Source organism: Odocoileus virginianus, chromosome 30, assembly GCF_023699985.2.
Source record: "Odocoileus virginianus isolate 20LAN1187 ecotype Illinois chromosome 30, Ovbor_1.2, whole genome shotgun sequence".
Classification (NCBI taxonomy): Eukaryota; Metazoa; Chordata; class Mammalia; order Artiodactyla; family Cervidae; genus Odocoileus; species Odocoileus virginianus.
In genome coordinates this window covers 39,813,469-39,838,472 of record NC_069703.1, presented here as the reverse complement: position 1 = coordinate 39,838,472, position 25,004 = coordinate 39,813,469, and the positions used below count along the sequence as shown (strand labels likewise).

Sequence of the window (25,004 nt, the reverse complement as noted above, 5' to 3'; positions counted from 1 at the left end):
GCATTTCTGCTAAGATACAGAACAAGACAAAGATGTCCACTCTCACTATTCTTATTCATCATTGTACTGAAAGTCCTAGCAGTCTAATAAGGGGGAAAAGATAAATAGAATAAATGATTTCACAATGTGTGTATACACACACACACACACACACACACACACACACACACATATATACAAAACTTCAAGCAACAGTTTAACAACACAAATTTTGTTTGTCAGTAATATCTCAATAAAGTTGAAAAAACGAATAACTCTTCTTATTTACAGGTGAATTGACTATCCCAAGGAATCTATTTAAAAAACTTTCCTAGAACTAAGAAGTTCTAGCAAGGCCATAAGAAACAAAGTTAACATATAAAAAATCTCTATAATACTACAAAGAACAGCTAGAAATCAAAGATTTTAAAATAGCACCATGTATAATAGCTTCAAAAAATTAAAAAATCTTAGGTATAAATGTAATGAAATGTGCTAACAACTACAAAAATAAAAATGATTAAAGAAATCAAAGACCTAAATAAATGGAAAGACATATATTCATGGACTGAAAGACTCACTATTGTTAATATGTCAATTCTCCCCAAATTATTATTTACATTTAACATAACCACAAATCAGAACTGTAACAAAATATTTTGTCACAGAAATATTAAGCTAATTCCAAAATTTATGTGAAAAGATAAAGAACTGGATTAGTCTAAACAATTTTGTAAAATAAGAACAAAATTCTTAAGACTCAGCCTCCCCAATGTTAAGACTTACTATAAAGCTATAGTAATGAAGACAGTGTGACATTAGTAAGAGCGTAAACATACAGATAAGTGGAGTGGAAGAGACAGCTCAAAAACAGACTCACAAGAAGATGGTCAATTGATGTTTGACAAAGGTGCAAAGGTAATTCAGTAGATAAAGGATCATCTTTTTAACAAATGATGATGGAATCTGTGTGCAAAAAGCTGAACCTCAAAACATATCTCACACTTTACACAAAAATTAATTCAAAATGGATCATAGGCTTAAATGTAAAATGTAAACCTATAAACTTTATAAGAAAACATAGGAGAAAATCCTTGTGAACTTGAGTTAGGCAGAACTCTTAGATGTGACATCAAAAGCACAATCCATCAAAGAAAAAATGGATAAATTGGACTTCATCAAAATTAAAAACTTACTCTGTGAAAAACACTGGTAATAGAAAGAAAAGACAAGCTATAGATTAGAGAAAAATTTTGCAAATCACATATCCAGCAAAGAACTTACGTTCAGAATATATAAACCACTCTCAAAACACAGCCATATAAAAATGCACGACCAATTGAAAAAATAGACAAAAGATTTGAAGACAAAAGTTGCTTCACCAAAGAAGGCATGTGAATGGAAAATAAGCACATGAAAAGATGCTCAACACCATTAGTCATTAGGGAAATGTAGAATAAAACCATAATAAGATACCACTACACATCTATCAGAATGGCTATTAATTTATTTTAAATTGGCAGTACCAAGTGCTAACAAAGATGTTGAGCTCTCAGTACAGAGTTGGTCAGCATGCAAAATGATGCAGTCTTTTGGAAAACAGTTTAGCAGTTTCTAAGTGCATTAAGTTGAACATGCACTTGCCACACAACCTAGCCATACTATTACTACATATTTGCACTAAAGAAATAAAAACTTAGCTTCACACAAAAACTTGTATATAAATGTTTTGTTGTTTAGTCACTAAGTCATGTCCTTTTCTTTTGAGACCCCATAGACCGTGTAGCCCACCAGGTTCCTCTGTCCATGAAATTTCCCAGGCAAGAATACTGAAGTGAATTGCATTTCCTTCTCCAGGGGAATCTTCTTGACCCAGGGATTGAACTCACATCTCCTGCATTGAAGATGGATTCCTGACCACTGAGCCACCAGGGAAGCCCATGTAAATGCTTGCATGCTAAGTCACTTCAGTCGCGTCTGATTCTTTGCAACTCTATGGACTGTAGCCCGCCAGGTCCCTCTGTCCATGGGATTCTCCAGCAAAGAATTCTTAAGATTCTCTATTGCAAGAAGGGTTGCAATGCCCTTCTCCAGAGGATCTTCCCAATGCAGGGATTGAACACGCATCTCTTATGTCTCCTGCATTGACAAATGGGTTCTTTATCACTAGCGCCACCTGAAAAGCCCGTATAAATGTTTAGAGCAGCATTATTAACCGCTGCCCCAAACTGAAAACAACCCAAATGTTCTTCAACAGGTGAATGAATAAAAACTCCAGTAGAATCAGCCCTCCAGATCCCTGGGCTCCGCATCCATGGATTCAATGCAGATCAAAAATATTTGGGGGAAAAAATGCTTGCCTAGAACATTCCAATAAGCAAAACTTGAATTCATGGTATACCAGCAACTTTTTACATAGCATTTACATTGTATTAGATATTACAAGTAATCTTTGTGTGTGTGCCCAGTCGTGCGCAACTCTCTGAAACCCCATGGACTACAGCCTGCCAGGCTCCTCTGTCCCTGGGATTTCCCAGGCAAGAATACTGGCATGGGTTTCCATTGCCTACACCAGGGCAACTTTCAGACTCAGGGATGGAACCTACAGTCTCCTGCATTTGCAGGCGGATTCTTTACCACTAGCACCACTTGGGAAGATTGTAAGTAATCCAGAGATGAAAACGTGTATGCGAGGATGTGCATAGGTTCTAGACAAATACTATGCCATTTTACATAAGGGACTTGAGTATCCTCAGATTTCAGTATTCACAGGGACCCTGGAGCCAATGCCCCTCAGAATCCAAGGGAAGCCTGTGCATCCATTCAATGAAACACTACTCAGCAGCAAAGAGGACCAAACTACTGACACACACAACATGGATAGATATTAAAATAATTATGCCAAGTGGAAGAAGCCAGACTTAAAAGGCTACATGCTGTGTTTCCACTTGTATGACGTTCTAGAAAAGGCAAAACTCTAAGCATGAAGAACACACCAGAGGTTGCCAGGCTTAGTGGTGGGGAAAGAGTATGACCAAAAGGGGGCACACAGGGAGTTTGGGGGTGATGGAACTGCTGTATCCTGGTGCTGGCCGTAGTAATACTAATCCATGCATGTGTTAAAACTCAGAGACCTGCACACTGCCAAAACGTGGATTTTACTGTTTGTAATTCTGTTTAAATATTTAAGACAAAATATTTGAAAAAGAGCCTTTGAAGGTTCCCACTCACCCCTCTTAAGGTCTCTTCATTCTCTCTGGAGGAGCATGCCCAGGGGAGCTGCTGGCTCATAAAGGACTTGAGAACAGACCTGGAGCCCACCCACACCCTGAAGAAAAGCCATCTCACCTGCCGTGATCAAGAAAAGACATGTTTGCTATTGTAACCCATTGAAATTTCCAGATGACTAACTACATAGCAAAAAACTGACTAATACAGTTACGCAAACTGATTCGATCATAGAAAACACCTGCTGGCATCTCTCAGCACTGCATGTCCCTTAGAACCTGCTGCTCCAGGAAGGGTAGACTGTTCTTCTTGTGATCAGAATGTCTCAAAGCAAGAAATAAAGGGGCCAAATTAACGTCAGACAACAGTCCTTCACCCACCCAAGGACCACAGAACCCCCTGTTAGCTCTGAGCATCTGTGTTGGGGGGTCACATGTTGAGGGCTCCACCCATCCTCAGCGTCCACTTTGCCCTCCTCCTGGACTGCTGACCCCCGCAGGCCATCAGTGAGGCCTCCCAACTCTGCCACCAGTGCTGATGTCTCCAGGAGTCCGAGCCTCTGGGTCTCTCCCTGCTCCAACAGGCAGTGACCCTGGAAGGCCTAGGAGGTACTGGGCAGATGGCCTGCCCTGGAGAGAATGCCCCATCTCTTGTCTGGATGCTACCTGGGCCCCTGAGTCACACTACTTGGGAGCTGAGGTTCACACAACGTGTCATAAATATAACCAAGCTCTGGCCTTCACTCGTCTCCCCATGGAACTGGAAACCTGCCCCTGCAGCCGGGAAAAGAAAAGAACACGATGCAGGCAGCCATCCCTCCCTCCCCCCATCTACCATCATCACTTCCCTCTTTACCTGCAGGCACTTGCCTCCAGAAATAAATTCTTCTCTTTTAATCTAATGTATTTGAATAATGAAAAAAGATACTTATGGAAGGAATGATTCCTAAGTTTACTTGCCAGGAGAATCTGGGCCCCAGGTCCTATTCATCCAAAACACCTATGCCCATTTAACAGATGAAGAAACTGAGGCCCAGGGAGGCAACACAAGTTGCCCAAGGTATGCACAGCTGCTGAAAGGTAATGATGGGAATGAGCCTATAGTCCTATGCTTCCAAAGATCTTTTACATGTAGAAGGTTCAGGAGAGTGAGGCCAAAGGTGGGGGTGGGGGCAGAGGTCAATGAGTCATGGGCAATTTGAATTTCTGCTTATCTTTAAAATTTTTATGACTCCACTGCATATCTATCTTGATTTTAATAAAACATTTCATATTTGCCATGGAAGGTATCACAGGGTTTTATCTGTTTATTAACGTCCCTCTGTCATGAGGCAGATCCATAGGGGTTAGCCTGCCCTGGATTGAGAATTCCAGAAGTACACACTCTGAAAGACTGACGCTGAGAAGGGGCGACAGAGGATGAGATGGGTGGATAGCACCATCGACTCAGTGGAATGAGTTTGAGCCAACTCTGGGAGATGATGAAGGACAGGGAAGCTTGGCATGCTGCAGTCCACGGGGTTGCAAAGAGTCAGACACTACTGAGTGACTGAAAAACAACATATCCTGCTGTCTCTGCGCATAGGGGGAAATGTGCCAGGGGCAGAGGGCAGGGCTGACTGACCTTCGGTCAGAGGCTCAGGAGGATTAGGCTAAGGGGAAGGGGCAGGGCCTGGGTGTCGTATGCCAGCACCAGCGGCAGAAACCTGGGAATTCAACCTGGAAAACTAGTGAATAGTCCTGGATTCCAATGCCTCCGTTTTACAAATGGGGAAATTGAAGCCCAGGGAGGGAAGTTGACCTGCACAGAGTCATCTAGAAAAGTGGGAGCTGAATCTAGGCCAGCTTCTCGAACCCAGTCCACGGAGTCCAGAGTGTGGGGCCGCCTCCCATATTCCCCAGGCCATACACGGGGGCCCTGGTGGCCTGGCTGGTGTTGGTGCGGACCAGAGGTGAGTAGATTTGGACTCTGTCCTCCAGGAGCTCCCAGGTCAGAGATGGGAGGGAGGGAAGCAGGCCACCTCCTCAGGCCGTGCTCAGCCACCTCCCAGCTGTGGGACCTGCCGCAGCAGCAGCCTCTCTGAGCCTGGGTCTCATCGGGGTCTCCGCAGCTCTGAAACAGGGACAGTGATGGTTGTATAAGGGGAAAGACCAAGGGACATGAGGCAGGGGGCGCTGACCACCGGCCCAACGAATGGCCGCTCTGCGCAAGTCACTGTTTTCTTTATGACGTTGACTGTTGTCATGACGGTCACTCCTGGAGGCAGATTCAGGCTGGGGGAGAGTCTGGAGCACGCTTCAGAGCCAGACGAGGGCTGGACTGGTCGGAGTCCGTGTGGGTTTTACGGAGGAGCCTCTGAGACAGGTCCAATTGGGCAGAAATGAAACTTCAGTGCAGCTGGCGGAGTGCCCTGGCAGGCGAGGAAAGCCCTGCTTTGAGCCCGGAAGTGGGTGGTGGGAGACTGGGGGAGGGGCCACGCATCCCGGAAGTGAGGATGCCAGTGTGACGTGATGCGGGTCCAGGGCCTGTGACATGCAAACCATGATCTCCTCCACTGCTGAGAGCAGCCATGAGGCAAGCGTCATGCTGGGGCTCAGGGCAAGTCACCCCAAGATATACCAAAGTAGCAAATGCATTAGTTTGAATTAAAGACCCTTGAGGAACAACCAGAGCAAGCAGAACATTCTGACCCCCCCTCTTTGTACCCTGAAGGCAGAAAATAAATCTCCCATGTGAAGGATGTACTCTTTGTGCCAGGCGGTAGAGAGACATCCTATCACCAGATGTAGGGAATTTGGGGCCAAGGAGGCTATGTAAACAAACTCTGCTTCCAGAATTCACTAATTAGTACCCAAGCACAAGTTTCCTTGTCTAATCAGTTCTTCACAAATATTAAAATATAGTTTCTATGTCTAAAAGGCATAAAACTGCCTGCTTTGGCCATTTTCTTTGAGTCTCACATTTCTGTACACTCCTGTATGTACAAAATTAAAATATGATTTTCTCCTGTGAATCTGTCTCATGTCAATTTAATGACTAGATCAGCCAGAAGAACCTAGAAGGGTAGAGACAAAAATTTTTTCCTCCCCAAGTGTTGGCGGAGTCAACTTAGATCCTGGGACCCCTGATAAGTGCAGACAGAAGGTAGGAATTCTTACTGCCTCAGCCTCCTGGATCTCTGCCTACGGCATCTGTTGCTAGCAAGAGTGGTAAGAGGCCTTTTCTTTATAAAAATTTTGATTATCAGAAGAAAATATTTGTGGAACTATTTCCGTGAGACATAGTAACTCTGGTCAAAACTTGGGAACAAAGACTCTCAATTTCCATTGATATTTTTCTTCCCAGAGATGGTTACTGTTTTTCTTTGTCTTTGTTGTGTCATTTGTCATCAGGAGGAAAAACCACAGAACAAAACACAGGCAGAGACCCTACAAGCTACTCACAGACTGGTAAGCTCACAGTTCTCATCAGACTGGAGTTTGTTTAGGCAAAATCTTCTGTTTATCTAAAACAATCCCCATGTAAAAACTGGATGATGTTTTTCCTTTCTTCTTGTTTCGTTTTCTGAGAGCTTGCTTTGTGGCCAAGCGGAATATTCTCTCTGGTCTCTGCCATCCAAATAGACTAAGATTTCAAGACAGAATGTCTAGCTGTGCAGCTCTCAGGGGGAGCTTGTCATGAGGGGTCCCAGTCCATCAGGAGACCTTGTCATCTCAATTTTCATTACTTTGTTAGTGCTGGAAAAATCCCATTCCAGCAACACTCTCTTGGTGTCGCAGACTAGCACATTTATAACTGGAGGTGTCTCATGCTCCCATGAGAGACAGAAAACAACATTTTCGCGACACCATTCTCACCACCTGTGCAATGAAGGCCTTTGCTTTCTTCGACTTTCTTTGAAAATGAACTTTCTGGAGCTAGTGAGGGTTGTACTTTCTTATGGGATACCCCTTGCATCCTTGTTTACCTATAAAAGCTTATCGGTTTGCGTTGCTAATAAGATTCTACTTGTTGGTGGCCAGACAATGGATGCTTTAAATTGAAAATATAAATTTAAAAAAATTTTTAGACAATTGTCTTCTTGGTATCTATGGACAGACTAAATTAAAAAGTATAATGACCAAACAAAAAAAAAAAGTATATATATAATGGCCAGACTTTGTTGTTGTTGGTCAAGTCCGACCGTTTGTGACCCCATGGACTATATAGCATGCCAGGCTTCCCTGTCTTTCACTATTTCCCAGAGTTTGTCCGAACTCAAGTCTATTGAGTCAGTGAAGCCATCCAACCATCTATCCTCTGTCACCACCTTCTACTCCTACCCTCAATCTTTCCCAGCATCAAGGTCTTTTCCAATGAGTCAGCTCTTCACATAAGGTAGCCAAGTACTGGAGTTTCAGCTTCAGCATCAGTCCTTCTAAAGGATATTCAGGGTTGATTTCCTTTAGGATTGACTGGTTTGACCTTCTTGCAGTCAAACTGCAAGGGACTCTCAAGAGTCTTCTCTAATACCACAATTTGTAAATATCAGTTCTCTGTCGCTCAGCCTTCTTTAAGGTCCAGCTCTTACATCTGGAAAAACAATAGCTTTGACTATGTGGACCTTTGTTGGCAAGCTGATGTTTCTGCTTTTTAATACACTATCTAGGTTTGTCATAGCTTTCCTTCCAAGGAGCAAGCATCTTTTAGTTTCATGGCTGCTGTCATTGTCCACAGTGATTTTGAGGCCCAAGAGAATAAAATCTATCATTGTTTCCACTTTTTTCCTTTCTATATGCCATGAAGTGATGGGACAAGATGTCATGATCTTAGTGTTTTGAATGTTCAGTTTTAAGCCAGTTTTTTCACTCTCCTCTTTCATCAGGAGGCTCTTTAGTTCCTCACTTTCTGCCATTAGGGTGGTTGTCATCTGTGTATCTGAAATTGTTGATATTTCTCCTGATAATCTTATTCCATCTTGTAATTCATCCAGCCCAGTCTTTCACATGATGTACTCTGCATAGACATTAAATAAGCAGGGTAACGATATACAGCCTTGACATACTCCTTTCCCAATTTTGAGCCAGTCTGTTGTTCCATGGCTGCTTCTAACTATTGCTTCTTGACTTGCACATAGGTTTCTCAGGAGGCAGGTTAGGTGATCTGGTATTCCCATATCTTGAAGAACTTTTCACAGTTTGTTGTGACCCACACAGTCAAAAGCTTTGGCATAGTCAGTGAAGCAGAAGTGGATGTTTTTCTGGAATTCCCTTGCTTTCTCTATGATCTACCAAATGTTGGCAATTTGATCTGTGATTCCTCTGCCTTTCCTAAACCCAGCTTGTACTTTTGAAGTTCTCTGTTCACGTACTTGAAGGATTTTTTAGCATAACCTTGCTAGCATGTGAAATGAGTGCAACTGTATGGTAATTTAAACATTGTTTGGCATTTCCCTTCTTTGGGATTGGAACGAAAACTAACCTTTTCCAGCCACTGCTGAGTTTTCCAAATTTGCTCACATATTGAGTGCAGCACTTTAACAGCATCAGCTTTGGGGATTTTAGGGACTCCCTAACAAGATGAAAGAACAGGAATCAAATTTAGAGCAAAATTTAAGTCCACACCCAACATTAACTCACCTTCTTAAAATCCAGGTGCATGTCCTCAACAAATTCCCTTAACTCCCAAAACTCCACCTTCCCTAGAAAATCCCTTAAACACCCAGTTGTTTAACTTCCCTTTCCCTACAAGATTTATAAAGAGCACTCCAGCCTAATCTCCAGGCTTACAGTATACAGGTTACTCATGTAAATATTAAAATCCAGGGGAAAAAGTTTAATAGAAGCATCCAGGCAGAGAGTAAGCCTTGTTTTGCTCTCAGGCTTTGCCAACTTCAGGTCATCTTATGCAATGTCCTTTGCAGGTATAATGCTAGAATTCCACCCCAAAATCCATGTTTTCAGGGTTCCAGAATTTAGAAATCCTTTTAGTTCCATCTTAGTGGGAAATTTTCTCTCTGATATAAAAGGGAAAGTTCAAAATAATGTGATGGAGTGAGCAAACAAACTTCTAAGTATTATAATGAAAATGGCTGCCCAATCCTTTGAAGACAGCTTGAAGGAATGGAAATGAAAAAGAGTTAAAATCAACAATTCTTAATCCACAACTTGACTCTAGAAAAACAAATGTGTAACTCTGAAAACAACTCAAAATCCACTCAGAACTTTTCTTATTTCCCTTCAGAAACTTGCAGATATTTGAAAAATCAGGACATTGAAATACAACTGTCCTGCACTTAAGAAAAGAAAAGGAAATTTTTAATAACAATTATTTTATGCTTCTAATAATAGACAAATATATCTCAAAACTCCTAGAGGAAAAAAACTTGCATTCTTTCTCTGTCCCTTGAAGTTATACACCTTATCTTATCTTTGAAATATAAACAGAGCCCACATTTGCCTGAGACTAAAGGGAAGGAAAGTAAAATGGAAAGAAATCTTTTAAAATACAAACTGCAAAAAAACTCTCTTGCCAAACTCTAGACCACAGACTCCTTAAGATTACTTCAGAGACAAATACAATTCTTAAGTTGTCTCCACAAATAGTAAAAGCCTTTAGCCATCTGAGTAAGTAAATTTAATTTATTCCAACTTGTTGACTGAAAAAAAGAAAAATGCACAGCCCAGGAGTTGAGAGTTATGTTTTATTTGGCCAACAAAACTGAGGACTTAAGCCCAGGACACAGCATCTCAGACAACTTCAAGAAACTGCTCCAAAGAGGCAAGGGTAGAGCCAAGATATATAGGAATTTTTCCAACAAAGACTAGGTAGTTGGAACATCAAAAGATTACTGTTAACTAAAGAAAACCAGATATCTCAGAGGAAGAAGACCAGATACCGACAGAGGATGAAATGGTCAGATAGCATCACCAACTCAGTGGATATGAGCTTGAGCAAACTCTGGGAATTGGTGAAGGACAGGGAAGCCTGGCGTGCTACAGTCCATGGGGTCACAAAGCAATGGACACAACTTAGCAACTGAACAACAGCAACAAGATATCTCAAGGAATTTAACATTTTTGTATGAATGGGAAGCCTGGGCTCATTGAAATCTTTCCTTTGATGTACACCTCACCTATCTGGGGCTGGTATCCTGTGTCTCATCCCAAGTCCCCTCAGGGGGCATATGGCGGGGGCAGGGGGTGGCTGTAGTGGCTGACTGCTAGATGGCAGGCAAATCCTACATCCATCCTGAGTTCCCTCAGAGCTCACTATTAGGCAGCTGTAATGTAATACTTTGGACTTCCCTCATAGCTCCTGCAATGCAGGAGACCCGGGTTCGATTCCTGGGTCGGGAAAATCCCCTGGAGAAGGAAATGGCAACCCACTCCAGTATACGTGCCTGGAGAATCCCATGAACAGAGGAGCCTGGCAGGCATAGTCCATGGGGTCACAAGAGCTGGACACGACTTAGCGACTAAAACACACACAACACAATGATGGCTGCAACATCCTTTGTTTACTGATATCACAGGTTACATTTTTAGAGCACAAACCATTATTAATACACTAGTGAGTTTTAAATTGTTTTACAACAAAAGCTATAAAATCTCTGTAGGTTTGTATGTTATAAATATAATATTTTCTACTCCTAGATGGTATTGCCAAAATTAATTTGTAAAAGACCCCTATTTAACCACCTTAAAAATAAGCACTCATATAAATTTAGTATTTCTAAATGCTCAGAAATATAGAAACTAACCCAAATGCCTTCAAGTTCATGTGATCTGAGAAAAAAAAAAAACCCTTTGGTAAATAAAAATTAATTGTGTTGTAAGTGTGTTGATTGAATTAATACAGACGTGTCTTTAGAGTTATCAGCATTAAATATAGAACTTTTATTCTACCTAGGTTTCATCAAAAGATCATTTGAATGCTGAGCAACTTCCATAAAACAACTTCTGAATGCTGGCAGAGGACACCAGGCACCCAGAAAGGCAGTCCATTCTCTTCGAAAGGAGGTAAGACAAAATATAAAAGACAAAAGAGAGATAAGAGTTAAGGACAGAGACCTGTTCTGGGGAGGGAGTTGTGAAGGAGGAGAAGTTTCCACACAGTAGGAAATGCTCTCACAGGTGGGTCTGTGGGGAGTTTTAGAATCTCAGAAGACAACATAACTGGGAGAAAAAAAAAAATCAACAGAATACACACCTAACCACTACTGCGGAAAAGAGAACTTTCCTGCCAAAGGCTCTAACCTAACAACCTAACGAGCCACCTGGCCCACTCTTAGAACAAAGGATTGAGCAAATACCAAAGGAGAGCTAGCCACTGCAAACCAGCTCCTCCCCGCCCAGAGGCAGACTTACCACAGCCAGAGCTGGAAGGCACGGAGCTGCTGCATCTTCCACCAAACTGTGAGCAGGCTCCCAGCTGCTTACCACGTCTTCCTGAGATTCTGTATGGTTGACATCCACCAGGAGGGTCACAGCCTGAGATCAGCTCCCCAGAGGAGACACACGGCACACCTGAGATGATGCTCTCCCAGCATACCCAGGAAACCAAGCCACAGGGACCGTGATTAAGATGCATGGCCCACCTGGGACAGTGCATGCACCAAGCACCTGGTCACCTGAGCTGCTCAAACCTGGGGAAGGGCACAAAACGCAGGGCCAACCCACAGAGACTGAGCCAGAACTGTGTCTGGGTGTCTCCTGTGGAGGTACGGGTCAGCACTGGCCTGCCACAGGGGCAGGGGCTCTGGGTGCAGCAGACCTGGGTATGGCATAGGCCCTCTTGGAGGAGGTCGCCACTAACCCCACCATAGAGCCGCCAGAACATACACAGGACAGGGGAAACATACTCTTGGAAGGCACAAACAAAACCTTGTGTGCACCAGGACCCAGGAGAAAGGAGCAGTGACCCCACAGGAGACTGACCCAGACATGCCTGGAAGTGTCCAGGAGTCTCCTGCAGAGGCGTGGGTTGGTGGTGGCCTGCTGCAGGGTCAGGGGCACTGAGTCCAGCAATGTGTGAGTGGGACCTTTTGAAGGAGGTCACCATTATCTTCATCACCTCCACCATATTCTGGCCTCAGGTCAATCAAGAGGGAGAGAACACAGCCCTGCCCATCAACATAAAATTGGATTAAAAATTTACTAAACATGGCCCTGCCCATCAGAACAAGACCCAGTTTCCCCCTCAGTCAGTCTCTCCCATCAGGAAGCTTCCATAAGCCTTTTATCCTTCTCCATCAGAGGGCAGACAGAATGAAAACCACAATCACAGACTAACCAAACTAATCACATGGACCACAGCCTTATCTAGCTCAATGAACTATGAGCCATGCCTTGCAGGGCCACCCAAAATGGACAGGTCATGGCAGAGAGTTCTGACAAAACACAGCCCACTGGAGAAAGGAATGGCAAACCACTTCAGTATTCTTGCCTTGAGAACCCCATGAACAGTATAAAAAGGCAAAAAGGTATGACACTGGAAGATGAACTCCCCAGGTTGGTAGGTACCCAATATGTTACTGGAAAATAACTCCAGAAAGAATGAAGAGAAAAGCAAAGAAAAAACAACACCCAGTTATGGATGTGACTGGTGATGGAAGTAAAGTCTGATGCTGTAAAGAACAATATTACATAGGAACCTGGAATGTTAGGTCCATGAATCAAGGCAAATTGGAAGTGGTTAAACAGGAGATGGCAAGAGTGAACATCGATATTTTAGGAATCAGCGAACTAAAAATGGACTGGAATGGGTGAATTTAACTCAGATGACCATTATATCTACTACTGTGGGCAAGAATCACTTAGGAGAAATGGAGTAGCCATCACAGTCAACAAAAGAGTCCAAAATGCAGTGCTTGGATGCAATCTCAGAAATGACAGAATGATCTCTGTTCAGTTCCAAGGCAAACCATTAAATATCACAGTAATCCAAATCTATGCCCTGACCAGTAATGCTGAAGAAGCTGAAGTCTAATGGTTCTGTGAAAACCTACAAGACCTTCTAGAACTAACACCCAAAAAAGATGTTTGCTTCATTATAGGGGACTAGAATGCAAAAGTAGGAAGTCAAGAAATACCTGGAATAACAGGCAAATTTGCCCTTGGAGTAGAAAATGAAGCAGGTCAAAGGCTAACAGAGTTTTGCCAAGAGAATGCACTGTTCTTAGCAAACACGCTCTTCCAACAACACAAGAGAAAACTCTACACATGGACATCTCCAGATGGCCAACACTGAAATCAGATTGATTATATTCTTTGCAGTTAAAGATGGAGAAGCTCTATACTATCAGCAAAAACAAGACCGGGAGTTCACTATGGCTCAGATCATGAACTCCTTATTGCCAAATTCAGACTTAAATTGAAGAAAGTAGGGTAGTCACACCATTCAGGTATGACCTAAAGCAAATCCCTTACAACTATACAATGGAAGTGACAAATAGATTCAATGGATTATATCTGATAGACAGAGTGCCTGAAGAATGATGGATGGAGTTTCATGACATTGTACAGGAGGCAGTGATCAAGACCATCCCCATAGAAAAAGAATGCAAAAAGGCAAAATGGTTGTCTGAGGTAGCCTTACAAATAGCTGTGAAAAGAAGAGAAGCTAAAGGCAAAGGAGAAAAGGAAAGATATACCCATTCGAATGCAGAGTTCTAAAGAATAGCAAGGAGAGATAAGAAAGCCTTCCTCAGTGATCAATGCAAAGAAATAGAGGAAAACAATAGAATGGGAAAGACTAGAGATCTCTTCAAGAAGATTAGAGATACCAAGGGAACATTTCATGCAAAGATGGGCACAATAAAGGACAGAAATGGTATGGACCTAATAGAAGAAGATATTAAGAAGAGGTGGCAGGAATACACAGAACAATACAAAAAATATCTTCATGACCCAGATAACCACAATGGTGTGATCACTCACCTAGAGTCAGACATTCTGAAATATGAAGCCAAGTGGGCCTTAGGAAGCACCACTACAAACAAAGTTAGTGGAGGTGATGGAATTCCAGTTGAGCTATTTCAAATCCTGAAAGATGATGCTGTGAAAGTGCTGCACTCAATATGCCAGCAAATCTGGAAAACTCAGCAGTGGCCACAGGACTGGAAAAGGTCAGTTTTCATTCCAATCCCAAAGAAAGGCAATGCCAAAGAATTCTCAAACACATGCACACTCATCTCACATGCTAGCAAAGTAATGCTCAAAATTCTCCAAGCCAGGCTTCAACAGTATGTGACCCGTGAACTTCCAGATGGTCAAGCTGGATTTAGCAAAGGCAGAGGAACCAGAGATCAAATTGGCAACATCTGTTGGATCATCGAAAAAGCAAGAGAGTTCCAGAAAAACATCTATTTCTGCTTTATTGACTCTGCCAAAGCCTTTGACTGTGTGGATCACAATAAACTGTGGAAAATTCTGAAAGAGATGGGAATACCAAACCACCTGACCTGCCTCCTGAGAAATCTGTATGCAGGTCAAGAAGCAACAGTCAGAACTGTACATGGAACAACAGACTGGTTCCAAATCGGGAAAGGAGAAAGTCAAGGTTGTCACCCTGCTTATTCAACTTCTATGCAGAGTACTTCATGAGAAATGCTGGGCTGGAGGAAGCACAAGTTGGAATCAAGCTTGCTGGGAGAAATGTAAATAACCTCAGGTACACAGATGACACCACCCTTATGGCAGAAGTGAAGAAGAACTAAAGAGACTCTTGATGAAAGTGAAAGAGGAGAGTGGGAAAAGTTGGCTTAAAACCCAACATTCAGAAGACTAGGATCATGGCATCTGGTTCCATCACCTCATGGCAGATAGATGGGGAAACAGTGGAAACAGTGGCTGACTTTATTTTTGGGGGCTCCAAAATCACTGCAATGGTGACTGCAGCCATGAAATTAAAAGACGCTTGCTCCTTGGGAGAAAAGCTATGGCCAACCTAGACAGCATATTAAAAAGCAGAGACATTACTTTGCCAACAAAGGTCTGTCTAGTCAAAGCTATGGTTTTTCCAGGAGTCGTGTATGGATGTGAGAGCTGGACTCTAAAGCAAACTGAGCACCGAAGAATTGATGCTTTTGAAGAGGAGAGCAGAGGATGAGATGGTTGGATGGCATCACCGATGTGATGGACATGAGTTCAAGCAGGCTCTGGGAGTTGGTGATGGACAGGGAAGCCTGATGTGCTGCAGTCCATGGGGTTGCAAAGAGTTGGAAATGACTGAGCCACTGAGCTGAACTGAGGTTTGTGCATGCATGCTAAGTCATTACATTCGTGTCCAACTATTTGCAGCCCTATGGACTATAGCCCACCCGGCTTCTCTGTCCATGGGATTCTCCAGGCAAGAATACTGGAGTGGGTTGCCTACCACACACCCCCAAGGGGATCTTTCTGACCCAGGGATCAAACCTATTTCTCGTGTCTCCTGCATTGGCAGGTAGGTTCTTTACCACTAGCACCACCTGGGAAGCCCATCTACCTAGGTCTACCTAAAGTCAAACAAGCTTATGTTATCTGTTACAAAATTTGTCATCAGGAAAAATATTTTGGAATGATGGATGACTTTGTCTAATGTCTCATGAAGTTTTCATGAGTAGTCTAAACATAAATGCTAGGAGCAAATGATATATAAATAAAGATAAATGGGATAAGTGTTTATAGTTGAACTTTTTAAAATAATTGTGTGCTATGGCATGTATATGTCTTCCAAAATCTTTTTGGTAATTTGAAACTTCGAAGCTTTGTTAAATTTAATGATAGGAATGCATTGAATGTCTTGATCATTTCCAAATAAGATAAAATACTGAAACATTAATTGCTAAACAAGTCTAAGTTTATCTACTTTTGATGCCTTATTATAGAAACTATAGACATTTTAAACATTAAAATGTTTTATTAAATGTTCATTAAACATTAAAAAACATATTTTGTGCCACATTTGAAAAAAATGTGCTATGAGGAAATGTATGTTTCTAGAAATTATTTAATGTATTCATAAATTTTCAAGTCTAAAAAATGTCAGTGTAACAGTTTGCAATTGCTTGCTGCTGTGTGGTCACACAGAAAAATCACTGGAGGTGTTCCAGCTGTGAGCCAGGAGAATCTCAGATTGCCACCGCCTGCCCGCACTCCATCTAAAGATGCCTCAAGTCTAACATCTAGAAATCTTCTTGATTGGCTACCTTCTGAATTCAACAACTGGCTTATAATTTGCTCCAATAATTAACAATTGTTCTTCGTTTCCATAGCAGTGGCTCTTATTAAACACCTCATCTCTTGTACAAAATAGCATAGGCCTAACTTTGGGAGCCCATTTACATCACCACTTCCTGAAATGAGTTTAACTAAACTGACCAATTCTCAGGACTAAGTAACTGGTTCAGTGAAATATGGAATAAACTACCACTCAGCTACTAACCTGGCTTCTTTCCACTGCTGCCAGCTCAACTGTTAACATGCAAAACTTCCAGAGACGTTTCAGAGGAGACATCTGTTGGAGCTCAAGGCAGGTCACCCCAAAGTGGCATATTCATTAGTTTGAATTAAAGCTCCTTGAGGAACAGCCAGTGCAAGAACACTCTGACCCCCCCGCCTTTGTCCCCAGAAGGCAGAAGATAAATCTCCTGCGTGAAAGGTGCCCTCCCTGTACCAGGAGGTAGCAAGGCATCCTCATCACCAGAAATAGGGAATTTTGGAGCCAAGACGGCTGTGTAAACAAATTCTGCCTTGGTAATTCACTAATTAATGCCCAAGCCTGAGTTTCTTTGTCTTTGTCAGTTCTTCACAAATTTATTATTTCTTTGTGTAAAGCATACAAAAACTTCCTGCTTTGGTCATTTCTTTGAGTCTCACATCTCTATAAACTCCTGTACACACAAAATTAAAATTTGATTTTCTCCTGTGAATCTGTCTCATGTCAATTTAATGACTAGACCCATCAGAGGAATGTGAAAGGGGAGCGGAAAATTTTTTCCTCCTCGACCATCACATGTGGGGAAACTGAGGCTCAGAGAGGAGAAGTCCATGTACACAATTTGAACTGGAGTGTTTGCCTCCAAGTCTTGGTCCTTTGAATGGAAATCCCAGGCTCTCTCCACTAGCCCAGATGTTGAAAATCAGTTGCCTCGAGCAGAAACCTGATCCTTGATGCAGTATAAAAATTTGGAAATTTCATAGAAAAACATAAGATCTCTGATTTCTCTTGAAAAATCAGGGAATTGAAACACTGCAAACTCTGGGAGATAGTGGGAAACAGAGGAACCTAGTGTGCTAGAGTCTATAGGGTCACAAAAAGTTGGATACAACTTAGCAACTGAACAACAACATTTCAACAGTCCTACCTGGCAGCATTTACAAGGAATCAAGCTCATCTTCAGGCAGGTCTTTAGAGTCCAGATACCAGGGCAAGCTTGGGCATCATCTTGAGCTTCAACTGTATCATTTATATGATGAATATATCACTGATGCCTACCTCAAGGGTTGTCCTGAGCAATAAGTGAGTTTAACACATGTAAACCCAGGTGGGATCATGGTTAGAGTACCATTGTGTTCACTCTGGTTCTCCTCTGAGGGGACCCACCCTCTCCTGATGCCCACAGTTCCCCCCTCTGCCTTTCATCTCTTCTGCTTTCACCCTCTCAATCATGTATATGCCCTGCCACCTGCCCCCAAGCCATTAGATCTTGTGAGCTCTGGACTCCCAGAGCCACTTCCCAACCCAATGTGAGAAAGATTTAGGCTGAAAAGGGGCAGGACTCTGATATGGGTCAGAAGTGTCCAGGCCAGGATGTTCTCCATGTGAGTTCCAAGCTGGATTCTGCTGTCAGGTCTGTGTATGTGAAACTGCATCTGCCCCTGGGGTGTCTTCACTAATCCACGTATCCATACACAGGTGGTGAAGAGAGAATGGTCTGAAAGGGGCAGAGAACCCGGGAAATGTCAGTGCAGACACATCCCCTCCTGCATCCTTATACCTGGGGCTTCTCCAGGTTCCTCCCACGTGATGCCTAGGATTTCCCGGAGCCGTCACTAGGGTCTCCAGGCCAGTGGAGGAAAAGAACTCCTGCTTCACTGTCCTGAAAAGCATCCATCACCACCAACAGGATGGTATGAATCGTCCATCAGCTCCCATGGACACTGTCAGCGGAGCCAAGCAGGGGGCCTGGGTGAACTTGGAGGGAGAGAGAAAGATTGATTTTCAGATTATCTCCCAATCCATAGTTGTCAAGGAAGAAAAAAGACCTAAACAATCGTAAAATTAAATCAAACGACTTTCTGGATGCTGAATCGTTTCTCTCCCGCCCACGGACACCTCCCACTCATCCCTAGGGAGGGGATGATGAATGGGCTTGCCATGTGTCTATGCCCCGACTGGTCCCTCTGACCGTCCCTGCATCTCCGCAGTGAACAGGGATTAACTGTCCCACTACTGTGTGCTTGGGATTCCCTGGTGGCTCAGATGATAAAGTGTCTGCCCGCAATGTGGGAGACCTGGGTTTGATCCCTGGACCAGGAAGATCCCCTGGAGAAGGAAATGGCAACCCACTTCAGTTCTCTTGCCTAGAAAATCCAATGGATGGAGGAGCCTGGTGGGCTACAGTCCGTGGGGTCGCAAAGAGTCGGACACAACTGAGCAACTTCACTTTCACTTTTATTTACTGTGTGTTTGGCCCTGTGCTTGATGCCAAGAATCTGGAGGTGAACAGGCAAACACCACCCCTTCCTCGTGGGTCCACTGACCAGGGGGCGGTGCCTGGCACTGAACAACCACCGCATGTCCAGAGGCCCTCCCCCTCCTCCTGTGAGTCTTCCTTCCAGAGTCTCCACAGTGAGCCCACCCTGACCACCAGCTTGAAACTTCAGCCCCCACCCCCAGATCTTTCAAGCCCCCAACCTGCTCTTATCACCTTCAAACATAGAATATAATTTACTTATTCCTTGTGTTTATTGTTTATCTGTGATACACATACACACGCACACACACAGGCATGTAAGCTCCAGATCAGCGAGGACTTTGTTGTGATTTGTTTCTGATGTATTGCCAGTGTCTGCGATGGTGCCTGGCGTGAAGCAGGTGCTCAGGAAATATATGTTTAACAAATGAATGATCACTGACCTATCACTATTCTCATCCCCTCATCACCCATCAGAACAGTGACAGCCCTTGGCTCAGCGCCTGAGCTCAGCCCAGAAGGAGGCGTCTTCTTTCTCAGTTACCCTTGTGGGTCAATGATGAAAGGTGATTGCAGCTCCAGAGGGGAGGGGAGAGGTGAAAAGGTGGTTTTAAGACTTGGGATACAATTGATGGGACACTTTAGTTTGTAGGAGGGGGAGTGAGTTTCAAAGAGTGTACTTGAGGGGTGAATGGGGAAGTTGAGAACATGCGCGCAGCTGATGGTGGTGGTGGATTCAGGGAGGTGCTAGGTCTAAACTAGGCCCAGACAAGGAAAGAGGACATAAGGAGGAGGGTTTGGGTCCAGGCCAGGCTGGGGATGGGGCCAAGAAGGCCAGCAGGAAACACCCTGCCTCCCTGTGCGGTCCTTACTGCCCCGGTGTCAGGATGAGGGGAAGCGTGGCCCCCAGTCCTGCACAGGGGCTCAGGCTCTAGCACAGCCCGTCTCCCTGCCCCTCTCCCCTGCCCTCTGCCACCTGCCTCACGTGCCCCTCGTCTGGGTTTGAGGGCCAGCTGAGAAGAGAGGGTGCACCGCCTACCTTCAGACTCCAAGACTAAAGTGAAAGTAGCTCGGCCGTGTCTGACTCTTTGTGACCCCATGGACTATACAGTCCATGGAATTCTCCAGGCCAGAATACTGGGGTGGGTAGCCTTTCCCTTCTCCAGGGGATCTTCCCAACCCAGGGATCAAACTCAGGTCTCCCGCAGAGCAGGCAGATCCTTTACCAACTGAGCTATTAGGGAAGCTGAGACTGGCCTTTGGGCAACCCTCATCTACCCCTATTGTACCTACTGGGAAACTGAGGCCCAGAAAGGGTAAGAAGCACCCTGGGTTATTATCCTCCCTTCCCTTTCCTGCTTCTAAAGAGTGGATGGGCCTCAAACGGAAGGCCAGGAAACCTAGACACTCTTCCTGCTGTCTGTCCTTTGTCACCTGTGCCATTGAGTAAGATACCATGCTGCCCCAATTTCTCCATCTTTAAACTGACCCCAAGAGGCAGCGTCTTCCTTGCTTTGAGCTGCACAAAATGGCATGCTCCAATTTCTGCTCACACTAGATGATAATATATCTTTTGAACTGAGCAGAACAAACCTCCTGCTTCCTCTTTGCTGGAGGGGAGAGGAACTTGGAGTTACTGAACAGCTCCTACACACCAGGCTCATTCAGGCATGTTGTCTTACTCACCACAGTCCTAGGAAGGTTTCCCATTTTACAGACAGAGAAACTGAGACTCGGAGGTATGAAGCAACTTATTTTGTTTGTTTAGTCGCTAAGTCATGTCCAACTCTTCTTTGTGACCCCATGGACTGTGGCCCACCAAGCTCCTCTGTCCATGGGATTTCCCAGGCAAGAATACTGGAGTGGGTTGCCATTTCCTCTTCCAAGGGATCTTCCTGACCCAGGGATTGAACCTGCATCTCCTGCATTTGCAGGCAGATTCTTTACCACTGAGCCGCCGGGGAAGCCCATGAAGCAGCTTACCCGGCCACCCAAATCCAGCGGGTGGCAGGATGGGGATCTGAACCCAGCTCTGGGTCAGGCCAAGCCCACTGTCCTCTTTGCACCCAGAGCCTCTGACCTCCTGTCCCATCTCTATGCCTACTCTAGGGGGTCTGGCTGCCTCCTCGGCTTCCTCTGCCAAACAAAAGTGGAGGAGTGTAACTTCTCCCTGTCAGGCCCACCCTGGCTAAGCCCGTCCCTCACTGCGGTGAGCATTCCTTTCCTCTAATTAGGCCCCTAAAGCTTGCAGCATCTTTGCAAATGGAGCTTTAGGGATCTGTAATTTGGGATTGTGGTCAATTACAGCCTCCTGACCCTCCCACCAGTGGCTAGTCCCTTGGATGCCAGACTCATTTCCTGCCACCTCGAGTAATGTGGGCAAACAGGGAAAAAGTGAAAGGAAAAAGGATTTAAAGTCGTACATGTAAGACGACACCAGTTAAAAATGCACACACACAGGTATGAGCACATACGTGTGGATGGGCACATGCCCACACGCACACCCAGCAGCCGCTGGCCACCTGGGCATTGCTCAGAATACACCAGCTGTGGCTGGAGAAACGTCTGGGATGGGAGGTAAGATGGCAGAGGAGAGGGCGTGTGTGAAGCGTCTGCTGCATCGGGATGCCTGCAGGAGGCCCGCCCAAGTGCAGACCCACAGGCTCTCATCTCTGGTTTCAGCTTCACCACTTGGTGGCAGTTAACTTCTTTGTGGTGTCCCCAGTGCTTTTTTTTTTTTTTGCCACATCCTGTGGCTTGCAGGATCTTAGCTCCCCGACCAGGGATCAAACCCAGGCCCCCTGCAATGAGAGCTCAGAGTCTTAACCACTGGACCACCAGGGAAGTCCCCTCTGTGTATCTTGAGATGATCTTATTGCTTTTAAGTCAGACCGTCCAAATGAAGCCTCCACAGTTGGTGAAAACCTTCAGAGCCATTTTTGTCTGCTGGGATGATGGACAGACAGAAATTTAACTTGATTTACATTCTTACATGGGCCTCCTGGTGGCTCAGACAGTTAAGAATCCACCTGCAATATGAGAGACCTGGGTTCTACCCCTGGGCTGGGAAGATTCCCTGGAGGAGGGCATGGCAACCTGCTCCAGTATTCTTGCCTGGAGAATCCCCATGGACAGAGGAGCCTGGCGGGCTACAGTCCATGGGGTTGCAAAGAGTCAGACACAACTGCGTGACTAATCACAGCACAGCAGCACAGTCACACACATAAAAGGAAACTTGAAATATGCCATAATATGAACAGTGGTCCCCTCTGAGAAGCGGAGTATGGGTAACATCTTTCTAGTGTTTTCAAGAGACATGCGCTGCTTTCAGAGTCCTCTCCAAGCAAACCACACAAGTTAAGAAGAGCTTGCCCTGCAGCTGGCGATTTCCTCTACTGAGTCACCTGCTCTTTCCCACCAGATAATCAGAAAGAGGTGGCGGTGGATAATTGATAGTGGTGCGGAGGTCAGGACTGGGTCTGGATCAAGATTGGTACCCACATCAGGAACATTCCAGAAAGGCAGGTGTTGTTACCTGCATCTTCACAGCATTGCTGCTGGCGTCTTCGCCCATAAACTCCATGGTTCCTGCCCTGAGAGGGCAGAGGGTGCTGGTGAGCCCTGGGGATGCCTGCAGCCAAGGGCAAGTGGCTGTGACTGGCCATACTTGGGTGACCCCTACAGCCCTGGCCCTACAATAAGCCTGCAAAGTGGACATTGCTGGTCCCATTTGGCAGATGAGGGAGTTAAGGATCAAAGAAATGAAGTGACTGGGCTGCGGTTGCACGGCTAGGATGTGGCAAAGTTGAGACGCCAATGCAGTGGCCATCAAGTTCTGATTTAAGGCTCAGAACACCCCAATAATCTCCATCATCCCCAGCAAACCTCCTAAAATAAAAGTATTTGCTCTTGTTGCTGTTATTTAGTCACTTCAGTCATGTCCAATGCTTTGCAACCCTAATGGACTGTAGCCCACTAAGCTCCTCTGTCCGTGAGATTTTCCAGGCAAGAATGCTGCAGTGGGTAGCCTTTCCCTTCTCTAGAGTATCGTCCCAACCCAGGGATTGAACCCACATCTCCTGCACAGCCAGAGGACTTTCTTTTTTTTACTGCTGAACTACCTGGGAAGCCCTACAAATAAAAATATGGTCTAGGGTAAAAGCAGCTTTAAGGTCAGAGCCCCGCCCCATGTTCAAATCATGGAGCAGCCCAGGTAGCCCTGCTCCAAAGCCCAGATGCCCCCTCGTCTCTAGATAACTTCTCAGATTCGACCTTCACCGGCCTGGAACCTGACTGCCCCGTGCTCACTCCTGCTTTGATGAGGCTGGCAAGAGGGGAGGGGACAGCTGGCTGGTCAGTAAGCCCCGAGCATGTCTCCAGCCATGGCCTCACTGAACTCTTCCCTATTCACCCTTCCAAAGACCCTCTTGGGTACAAGAAGGCAACCCACCTCAGTCCTCTCTCTTGTTTCCTTACTGAGGATAGAGCCGGAGTCCTGGCACTGGCAGCGAGTTCTGTCTCCCTGAACCCTCACTTTGGCTGCTCCCGGAGATTTTAGAAACCAGAGCCGATAAAGAGCATGATAATTTCTATGCATGGAGGGACAGAGGATTTATGTCACCTGTGCTCTTGTACCTCTGTCTCATTAAACCTCATCATAACTGGGGTGAGGGAAGGGATTATTATCTTACTATCTTCCTTTTATTCAGTCCTGAATATTCATTGGAAGGACTGATGTTGAAGCTGAAACTCCAATACTTTGGCCACCTGATGTGAAGAACTGACTCTTTGGAAAAGACCCTGATGCTGGGAAAGACTGAAGGCGGGAGAAGGGGATGACAGAGAATGAGACGGTTGGATGCCATCACCGACTCAATGGATAGGAGTTTGAGTAAACTCCGAGAGTTGGTGATGGACAGGGAGGCCTGGCGTGCTGCAGTCCATGGGGCTGCAAAGAGTTGGACACAACTGAGCGACTGAACTGACTGATCTCCGTTTTAAGGATGAGCCTGAGGCTCAAAGGGGCCTGTCAGGTCACAGCAGCAAAGCCGACCCCGGCCAGAGTGATTTCTGGTCCTGGAGTGATTTCTGGTGCCCATCCAAGAGTGGGCTTAGGATGTCTACACCACAGGGCTCTTTGGGGATTGCCATCATGAAGTTGCTCTCTGTGCAGGCTCTATTCTAAGTGCTCAATATGCCTTGTTACCAGAGGCCATCTGCAGCCACTGTCACCTTCATGCTCTCACGTGTCCAGAGAGGTGGGCCATGTGGGGACACGATCCCCACTATACAGATAGGAAAACTGAGAAAGGACAGCACGGGTGAGCTGTCCAACGTCCTGCAGCTTGTTTGACGCCAGACTTGGACTTTCCTGGTGGCTCAGATGGGAACGCGTCTGCCCACAATGCGGGAGACCCGGATTCGATCCCTGCATTGGAAAGATCCTCTGGAGAAGGAAATGGCCAACCACTCCAGTACTCTTGCCTGGAAAATCCCATGGACAGAGGAGCATGATAGGTACAGTCCATGCAGTCGCAAAGAGTTGGATACGACTGAGTGACCTCACTTTCACTTTCATTTTCACTTTACTCTGGATCCCAGAGCTCCAGCCCCTCCGCTAAAGATGCTTGCAGTGAAGATGAAATCAACCATATTGTCCTCTACATCTCAGTCTTTAGGTTACTGAAGAACCACCCAGGGATGAGTGTGTCTGTTAAAATCCATGCTCTGGGGCCTGACCCAGAGACTCTGACTTAGTCGAGATGGGGATGAAGCCAGGGAATCTGTATTTTATACATGGCATACCCCTTCCCCAAGGTGCTTCTGACAGGTCAAGCACGTGTAGACCACCCTCAGGGAAACACTGGCTTAAGGGGTTCGAGGTCCCGTTCTCAGTTCTGTATGGACATTTTATAGCCCAGTGTTTAAGGTCTAAGATCTAGATTCATCCAGTTTGCACTCAAAGACCACCTCTTTCACTCACCAGCTTGAACCCAGGGGATGTTACCTCACTGCACTGTATCCAGGGTCACCACCTGAAAGCAGAAATAATAATACTATGTCCCTCATAAGGTCTTTGCAAAGTACATTGAGAACTTAGCACGGAGCCTGCACAGAGCAAAGCTTGATAATGGCA

The 25,004-nt window shown here is 45.0% G+C and overlaps 1 long non-coding RNA gene across 2 annotated transcripts; it reads left to right on the top strand.

Annotated features, from left to right (window-relative positions):
• Positions 1-4,840: 4,840 nt before the first annotated feature.
• On the top strand, positions 4,841-17,101 carry LOC110121952 (uncharacterized). Of its 2 annotated transcripts, XR_011484782.1 has the most exons (4): positions 4,841-5,158; positions 6,600-6,656; positions 11,098-11,207; positions 11,667-17,101. It is a non-coding gene; the product is annotated as an uncharacterized lncRNA (long non-coding RNA). The 2 variants fall into 2 exon arrangements; XR_011484781.1 differs by having other exon boundaries at positions 4,843-5,158; positions 11,098-17,101.
• The last annotated feature ends 7,903 nt before the right edge of the window (positions 17,102-25,004 follow it).